Source organism: Trichosurus vulpecula, chromosome 1 (genome assembly GCF_011100635.1).
Source record: "Trichosurus vulpecula isolate mTriVul1 chromosome 1, mTriVul1.pri, whole genome shotgun sequence".
NCBI lineage: Eukaryota > Metazoa > Chordata > Mammalia > Diprotodontia > Phalangeridae > Trichosurus > Trichosurus vulpecula.
Window position 1 is genome coordinate 477,671,917 of NC_050573.1, and position 9,323 is coordinate 477,681,239.

Genomic DNA, 9,323 nt, shown 5'->3' on the forward strand with positions numbered 1-9,323 from the left:
TTATTGATACTGCCCATCACCTCCAAATGGTGAGGGTGGCAACTGGGAAGGATCTTCAACAAACCGGGGTCCATTTGGAAATTGTGAAGATGCAAATCTTGTTAACAGGATTTCAGCCCCTTCTATTAAAGCAAGAAGAATGCCACCCACTGCAGCTGACCCAACCATGGCCACTGGTACATTTCTTGCTGCCGATATGGCTCCAGTTAAGGCACCATTTGTGATGCAATTCGTGTATCTTCTTTTCCTCTGACTTTTACCATACTGCAGTCAGTCATGGAAAAGATACTTCCCCAAACTGCAAAGCTACCTCCCAATTGTGGTGCTCTGGTTTTGATGGCTATCGAACTGCCTTGAAGCCTGTGGCTTATCCACCCAGGAGAACTGCAAAAACCTTTGATTGCTAGGAAGATACCACCTCCTATGGTACTCATAGTGAAAGCACCACCGCAGTCATCCACAATTAACCAGGGGCAGGGCTCATTCTTTATAGTCAGTCAACAAGCATTTACTGTGAGCCAAGGACACTGTACATACAAAAATTGGCAAAAATGTGGTCCCTACTGTGATAGGACTAGATTCTCCATTTCTCCACAATAGAAATTAGTTCTTCCTAAAAAGGCAACAAAGCTATCCCAGAGGATATCCCCCTGCCTCCTTTGACATAGCTTTCTGGTCACTTAACAGCATAGAAAGTCCAATCAACATGGAGTCAAGGCCCTTCTTAACTTGGTGGATTTGTGAAGACCCAAAAAATTTCTACAACAGCATGTCACATGAGAGTCTTCTGTGAATTCTACCTTGAGACTGGAAATAATTTTGTTACAGAGATACTAAGCTTCTCTCCAAACACAAACACAACCAAAGTGACTTTAAAGTTTGCGTACAGTACAGAAGTGAATGAATTGTCTGACTACTGATTATTGCCCCGGGGGTCCATGTTTCTTCCTGCAGGCCCCTCAGCCAGCACTCTGTGCCTGCTGCCCTCGGTCTGCCTCCTTTGGAGGCTCCCACCTCAGCTGGCTGCTTGTTCTGCTAGGGTCAACTTCTAACCCCATGCCAGGATGGGACCACTGCTACAAGGGTTTGAATTCTCTCCTATGCTAGGATAGGGTATGATTGTAGATCTGCACACTATGGTGCTGTCCCTTCCCTCCTTTGTTTGGCAGGAGTGTTGTGGGTGCTGCTGCTGCTGCTGAGGAGCCTGCCTCTGCCCTCCTATGGCGAGAAAAAGACACAAAGCAACACAAAAAAGGAATGAAGTCAGAGACTCCTTTAGGCATGCACATGTGTTCTGTTTGCCAGATGCATGCAGGAGTCATTTCTGCTGGGGTTAGGAAAATGTTCCTGAGGTCCGAGTTTGTGGTCTTCAGAGATTCCTCACTGGAAGCTCTAGAGAGAGAATGATTCAGTTCACCAATCACAGTTCAGAAGTGAGAGTGGAAACTTTTAAAATTGATATAGTCCCCCTGCCTGTCCTCAGCTAACTAAATGGAGTACAACTGGAATATTTGTCCATATTCCCAATTCCAGAAATGTCTCTGGGCTTCTGGGGAGAATTTATCATTGTGCTTTCAAGTCTCTCCCCCAATGACTCACACCAAAATTCTTGTGGCAAAATTTTGTTTGGACTCCCAAATTCCAAATTAAAAAAACAAATAAAACTCAAATGGTTTCTTTAGCACGGTTATTAATCCTCAATATTAATCCTCAGAGGTCTGCTTTCTTATGCTACCACCTTTGATCCTATTCATGTTGTAGGAATGGCTCTCAAGCCAGTACCCTCTTTGTTGGGATGAGATTAGGCACCGGCAAGTCACTGAACGTTTAATGAAGGAAGAGGTTTGCTTTGTCCTAACACAGAAAGTATATGTAACATGGATACAGTGGCATTTTCTGGACTTGCCCCACACCCCATCTTTACCTTTAAACAGGTCTTGTCAATAAATCAGGCATGGTAACTTGAGTGGTCTCAGGTAGCCACCAAGTCTGAGAGGCCTAGACTACATTGGCTGAGAAACCTCCATTCCAGGAAGCTGACTTATGTTATGTAATCTCAACTGGCCTCTAAGGAAGGTAATCCTTTTATACTTCCCTAATTCACTCTCCCATTAACTAGAGTGGCTATTCCAAACTCATCTCTCCTCCATTACCCTATTTCATTCACCTTGCCTCATATTTCACTGAAAAAATTGAGGTATTTCACCAAGAGCTCTCTTTTTCCCTCCTCTTCATATCATATCATTCAAGTGTCTTCCCCCACTATCTCCTCCTCCTATGACACATGAAGAGATAGTCCATTTGCCTTTCAAGGAAAATCCTCTATATGTACATACCCATGATCGCATTCCCTTCCATTTTATCCAGAAAATTCCCTCCTCTATCATCCCCAATAATTTTCTATACTTCAGTCTTTCCTTATCCACTGGCTGCTACCCTCATGCCAATAAACATGCTCATATCTATCCCAAACCTTTAAAAACCCCTCATTTAATCTGATCATCTCTATTAGTTATTAATCTATATTTCTTTTCCCTTGCATGGTTAAACTCCTAGGTGCCACCACTCCCTTTATTCTCATTCTCTTCTAAGCCTTTTACAATCTGCTTCCATCCTCATCATTCAACTGAAACAGCTCTCTATAAAGTTACCAATGATCTCTTAATTGCCAAAGCTAATGGCCATTTCTCAATCCTCATCCTTCTTGACCTCTCTGCAACTTTTGATTACCCTTATATCCTTGATACTCCATCTTCTCTGTTTTCATGACATTGTTCTTTCATGATTTTCCTCCTGATTCTTCCTTCTCAGTCCCCTTTGCTAAATCTTTCTCCATGCCATCCCCACTAACTGGGGGTGTTCCCTAAAGTCTGTCCATGGCATGTATACAATCTCATCCCATGATCTCATCAGCTCCTGGGGCTTCATATCTATATATTCATATTCATATATTCATATTTATCTAGCCCTAATCTCTTCTCCTGACCTCTCCTCTAAAATCACCAACATGGATATACTGGCATTAATTTGTCTGAACTTGCCCTCCCCATTGGACATCTTATACTAGATGTCCTGTAGTAATCACAAATTCAACATGCCCCAAACAGAAACCCTCCCCAAACTCTCCCCTCTTCCAAAATTCCCTACAATTATCAGGGATACCAAAGATATCACCTGGGTGACCTTCCAGTCATCCAAGTTCACAACTTTGGTGTCAGCTTTAATTCCACACTTACACTCACCCCAAATATCCACTTTGTTGCCAAGTCCTGTTGTTTCTGCCTTCCCAATATATGTTATATACCTACCCTTCTCTCTATTCACAAAGCTATCACCCTGGTATGGGCTCTTATCCCCTCCCAAGTGGATTAGTGTTAGTCTTCTGGTTGGTCTCTCTACCTCAAGTCTCGTTCCACCCCATTCCATCCTCCACTCAACTGCCAAAGAGATCTTCCTTATAGATGTGACCATGTCAGCTTCCTGCTCAGTGAGCTTCAGTGGCTCCATATTACCTCCCAGATCAAATATAAAATTTTGTTTTAATTTTAAAGAGTTTTATAACCTAGACCTTCCCTACCTTTCCAATCCTCTTATACTCTATTCTCTCCTTCAGATATTCTATAACCCAACAACACCTGATTTTGTGTCTCACGCATAATACCATCTCCCAATCCTGTCCCCCATAACTGGAATGCTCTCCCTCCTCAACTCTCCCTCCTGGATTTTCTAACTTCCTTCAAGACTCATCTCAAATCCCACTATTTGCAATATCCCTTTCCTGGTCTCTTCTGACAGTTTCATCACCTTCCCTGTAAGATTACCTCACATTTTCATTGTATATATGTTGTATGTACTTAGTAATTTGTGTGTTACCTCCTCTTTTGGAATATGAGTCCCTTTAAAGCAGAGGTTGGGGTGGGATTAATGCCGGTACCCTTTAAGTTCGAGTTTGATGTTGGGATGAAATAAAGCATTTTGCAAGTCATTGAAGAGTTAATAAAAGGAATTATACTTTGTCCTAACATAGCAAGAATGTAGAAGTTTCTTTGGAAGCAGTCATCCTTCCTTGTCTCCATATAGAAATACATCTAGTCAACAGGGCAGGGTTTGCTGATGCATTGGGTCTTCACAAATCCACCAAGTTAAGAAGGGCCTTGACTCCATGTTGATTGGACTTTCTATGCTGTTAAGTGACCAGAAAGCTATGTCAAAGGAGGCAGGGGGATATCCTCTGGGATAGCTTTGTTGCCTTTTTAGGAAGAACTAATTTCTATTGTGGAGAAATGGAGAATCTAGTCCTATCATAGTAGGGACCACATTTTTGCCAATTTTTGTATGTACAGTGTCCTTGGCTCACAGTAAATGCTTGTTGACTGACTATAAAGAATAAGTTTTGTGGTGGTTTTCCTTAAAGTCCTGAGCGTGTCTAGAAAATTTTATCCATTTTGTAGCTATTTTGAACAGAATATATTTTTTGTTCTATAGCCTTCTACTTAATTTCATTAATATAAAGAAACAATTACAATTTTATGGCTTTATTTTATATCCTAATTTAATGAAATTCCTAACTGTTTCTATTAACTTTTTGTATTGAATTTCTAGGATTCTCTAAGTAAATCATCATATCACCTGCAAATAAAGATGATTTTCTTCAACTATGATTATTCTCTGAATTTCTTTTTCTTGTCCTAATGCCATGGTTAGTATTTTTAGAACTAGAACTTTATTCCTTTAATCCTAAGGTAGCCCTTCTTTCCAAGGCCATCTTCTGATTCCATCCCCTCCCTTCTTCTCTAGCAGATCTCCCCCTCAATCAACATGCTTTTCCCCTCTAATCCTCAATCTTTCCCTACCTGCTAGTTCCTTCCCTGATAACAACATGATTAAGTTTCTCCCTTTCTTAAAAAAATCTTCATTAGATCTTACCATTTCTTCAAGTTATCAACCTGTATCTCTGCATTTTTCTAGCCAAACTCCTAGGAAAAGTTATTTACACCCACTGCTTTCACTACCTCTCTTCTCATTCATCTTGAAGTCCTCTACCATCTGGCATTGTACTTCATCATTCAACTGAAATTGTTCTTTCCAAAGTTATCAAGTGATTTCTTATCTGCCAAATCTGATGGCCTTTTCTCAGTCCTTATTCTTCTTGACCTCTCTGTAGCATTTGACACAGTTGATCACTCTCTCCTCCTGGATAAATATCCCTCCCTGTGTTTTTGTGATACTATTCTCTCCTGTTTATCCTCCTACCTGTATTTTCTTGGTCTGGACAGTATGTATTTATCACATATATCCTAAATTTCATAGTAATTTAATTGGGGTCCAATATTCCAATATACTATTATAGACACTTGTCAAATCCACTAATATGGAAAAATAATACCATAGTCCAAGGCACTAGGTAGTTCAGTGCATAATTTTCCACTGTTTTGTCTCATATTCCAAAATAGATGACTATAATTAATGAGCCTACATCTTTATGAGAACTATGAACAGGAAGGAGAAAGCAGGAACTGCTAATAAATAGCAAATGGAATTGAGAAGACATAAATGCCAAAGAATATCACTCTAGGAGCTTCTCAAGTCCAACAGTATAAACAGAACTAAATAATTAATTCAGAGTTTGCAAGTGAAAAAGTATCCATTACTTCACTGTTATAAGACTCTATAAAGCATAAAAGTCTATATTAAAACATTTAAAGTTTATATATAGCATAAAAGTCTTCTACTAAAGTCCTACTCCCATGTCTTGTGGTATAACACTCTGGTGATACTGGGTCACTGCATTGAATTGGTTGGCCATAGGGTGATATTTTTAGGCATACCATCTTTCAAAATACTATCTACTGTCATAGTGGTGCTTGATTCTAACTCCTCTACTGGAGAAGCTGGTGGATCTCTTGTGTTTGGGGATCTTGAGCTGCAGTGGGGATAAAACTCATTTGGAATTTATACTGTTTGTCACTAATACAGTGAGGCCCCAGAGCAGAGAGCCACCAGGCTGCTTAAGGAGGGTTGAACCAGCCCAGGTCAGAAAAAGGGAGCAGGTGAAAGCTTCCAAACTCATCTATGTCAGAGTCAACCCATGAGTATCCTTTACACTTCCAGCTCAGGTATGGAAAGTCTCCAAAAAAACAAAAACAAAAGAACAAAAGGACTACCTGCTAAGCTGTAGATGTTGGTGTCTTATGTCAGTGGAGGGAATATCTACCAACGAATTTACATATCCTTGAAATAAGTAGCAGAAAATGGATCAATCGTGTAGCAGCTTCTATAGTCTAAAACAATTATCCCTTCCATGTTGAGGGATTGGGAGCACATTGTCTCCTCCATCTGGAAAATCCATGTAAAATTTTTTGGCCCTCCCTTCATATGAGAGAAGACTGAATTTTTTCTTTTTCTTTTATGGGGAGTTTACAGTACCTTATTGTAAAATTTGGATTGATATTATATACTATAGATATATTTTATACATTTCTGAATTTTTAAACTTCTGTGCTGTATGCTAGCTGTTGTGGGTCATCTGTGGCTTCTGCAAAACTCCCCCCAAATTCCCATTTAATTTCTTATGCCAACCCATGATATATCAAAACTATCATGGATAACGTCATGATGTGGAAGGGATACCTGTAGAATAGTCTAATTTCATTCATTTGAAAGCTCTTTCTACTTGTACCATTCTTTTGGCAGTTGTTCCAATATTGTTCTCATATGTTACCTAACCTTATATGTGCATATCTTGTCTCTCCAATTATGTTGTAGGAGCCTTCATGGCAGGGATCATATCTTAACATTTCTTTTGATTGCCACCTGTGCTAAGCACAGTGTTTTCCACATGGCAGATTCCCAAGAAAATTTATCATTTAGGGATCATGTTTTTAAATTCTAGATAAATAATACATATTATTAGTAATAACAATAAATAACAATCGTTCAGAACTTATCACTTCCAGTTAATTCACAATAGAATCATACATAGGAATCAAGAATAATTTCTGAGACTTTGATTAAACAGTTACATTACTCTATAAGTACTTTTAGCAATATAAATGGTAGTGATAGGTGATACTAAAGAACATTTGTCATCTTTGAGGGACAGATATATTTTTTTAAATGGATAAGTTTCTTTGCTACAACTGAGAAAATCTTGACATAATTTGTAATTTTTATTTTAAAAATATATATTACAATTTGGAAACATCAAAATGAAAACTGGTCTAAAACACTAAAATATAATAATTAGACCTTGTGTTAAAGACAACAGTGTTAATTGCATCCCCAAAGGGCAAAAGTTGCTGTACAATAATTAATAAGCATTAAAATTATTTACAATATGTGATTATATATACATTTCCATGACATAAAACATTCCGGACCAAATTCTTTCTTAATCTTTTGTTCAGGGCTTAACCCAAATTTATTAAAAACTATGGCTTGAGCAGTTTCTAATGATATCAGACTTCAAATGGGGATATTTCCTTATAACCATAATTTCAATTTCACATTACTACAATGCTATCTGATTTATTTTTATATATCCATCATTTTCAATACCCTAGGGAAAGCCTACGTTGCTATATTCTTGCTATTGATTGTATAGCTCCTACTACTTGTAGAAACTAAGAAGACTAGATTTCCAGCCATGCTTCCTGTACTCCAGCCATCACTCTCACCCCTCTTCCCGCCAGAATCTTGGATTCTGCTCCTGGGGTGCAAAGTTCTCAAAGATGAATTATTGCCTCACCTTTCCTGGAGCCAGGCTTGCATCTCACTTTTGGGCCATCTCTACCTCATGCCTCCTTTCTCACTTAATTATTCCTTTTTGTAAGTTGAAGTAATTTTGAATTAGAATATAATGGTCTTGTATTTATATTCCCAGCTCTTACCACAGTGCCTGGCATGAAGTAAGTCCTTAATAAATGCTCACTGAAATTATCTATCTACCTACTTATCACAAATCATCTATCTTTCTGTATAAATCTTTCAGTTTTCTACTCCCCTAATGCATTTGGTTAGTGTCAGAACTGAGTCCGATGATAAAATTAAGAAGTTTCGTTTTCCTTAAATTACTTTGAGGAAAATTAATTTGAAAGTTTGCTTGTCAAAATGATGCTAAACAGTGGTAAATAATCTGTTAACTTTATCAGTATGAGTAAACTATGGGATGTGTAGTTTTATTAAATTTTGTGAATAATTACATAAACTGGATTTTCCTCATAAAATTAACTGAATATATACTTTTTTTGTCTCATTGAAATGATGTAAGCATTTATTTCTTATTTAAGCCCATTTATATATATTATATATATAAATGCATAGGAATAATTTTTTTGTTTACATGACAATCCACTTGTGTATAGGCAAATATTAATAGTTTGGTTGACCTTAATGACTGATGAGGTAATGTCTTACCAAGCATTTTTAAGTTTATGTCTGTGATATCAAACAAATAGAAATAGATCCCCTTGGGCCACGTATTGACTTAGAAAACCACAAATTAACATTATCTGTACTTTGTTGTATTTTTATTTATTTTGTTAAATATTTACCAATTACATTTTGATCTGGTTCTGGACCCACCTGGGAGATCTTCAGACCCAAGTTTGATACCTCTGGCTTAAGTTACCACAGGATAGGAAGATTTTTTTAATGTCAGAAATAAACAGGGGTTCACACATTATGAAAAATATCTTTACATTATATAAGACTATTTTGGTGACATCATTGCTAAATTAAATTCAATATGACTGAAGAAAACCCTCAGAGGGTTACATTTTCAGCTCTGAAACTTGCTATAGCTCAATTTCACTGTCATTTGAACTAGGCATTCTCTATCTTAATACTTGTAAGTATATAAAAATGAACAGAAAATCTCATTTCCCCATAGAAGACAGAGTGGCTCTGAAACATCTATGAAATAGTTTGATTTATTCTGACGCTATGATGTCTTGAAAGTATCTTATATTTTTTCAAGTGTATGAATAGTTATTTAGTGAAACAGTCATCCTAAGCGGTATATTCATTACAGAATTTTACAGGTCAGCAGTAGCTCTTATATCCACATCTATTTTTCAGACTTGATATTGATGTCTTTAAGTGTACACTTTTCATTTCCAGCTGTGTGATAAAAAAAGAAACATAGTTTCCTGACCTATTTCCATGGACTGAGGCAACCATTTTGAGTCTCTAATAGAGTTTTGAAGAATTTCTTTTTTAAAAAATTATCTTTTTAATAGAATCAATCTTCTGGCCTCATGTACACCTCCTGACATTTCACACAAATAGACTTGATTGTCCTTTTTGAGGCTCTACTGGTTAGC

The 9,323-nt window shown here is 37.5% G+C and overlaps 1 pseudogene; it reads right to left on the reverse strand.

Moving 5' to 3' along the window:
• LOC118840131 lies at positions 1–4,698 on the reverse strand (annotated as a pseudogene).
• Between the last annotated feature and the right edge of the window lie 4,625 nt (positions 4,699–9,323).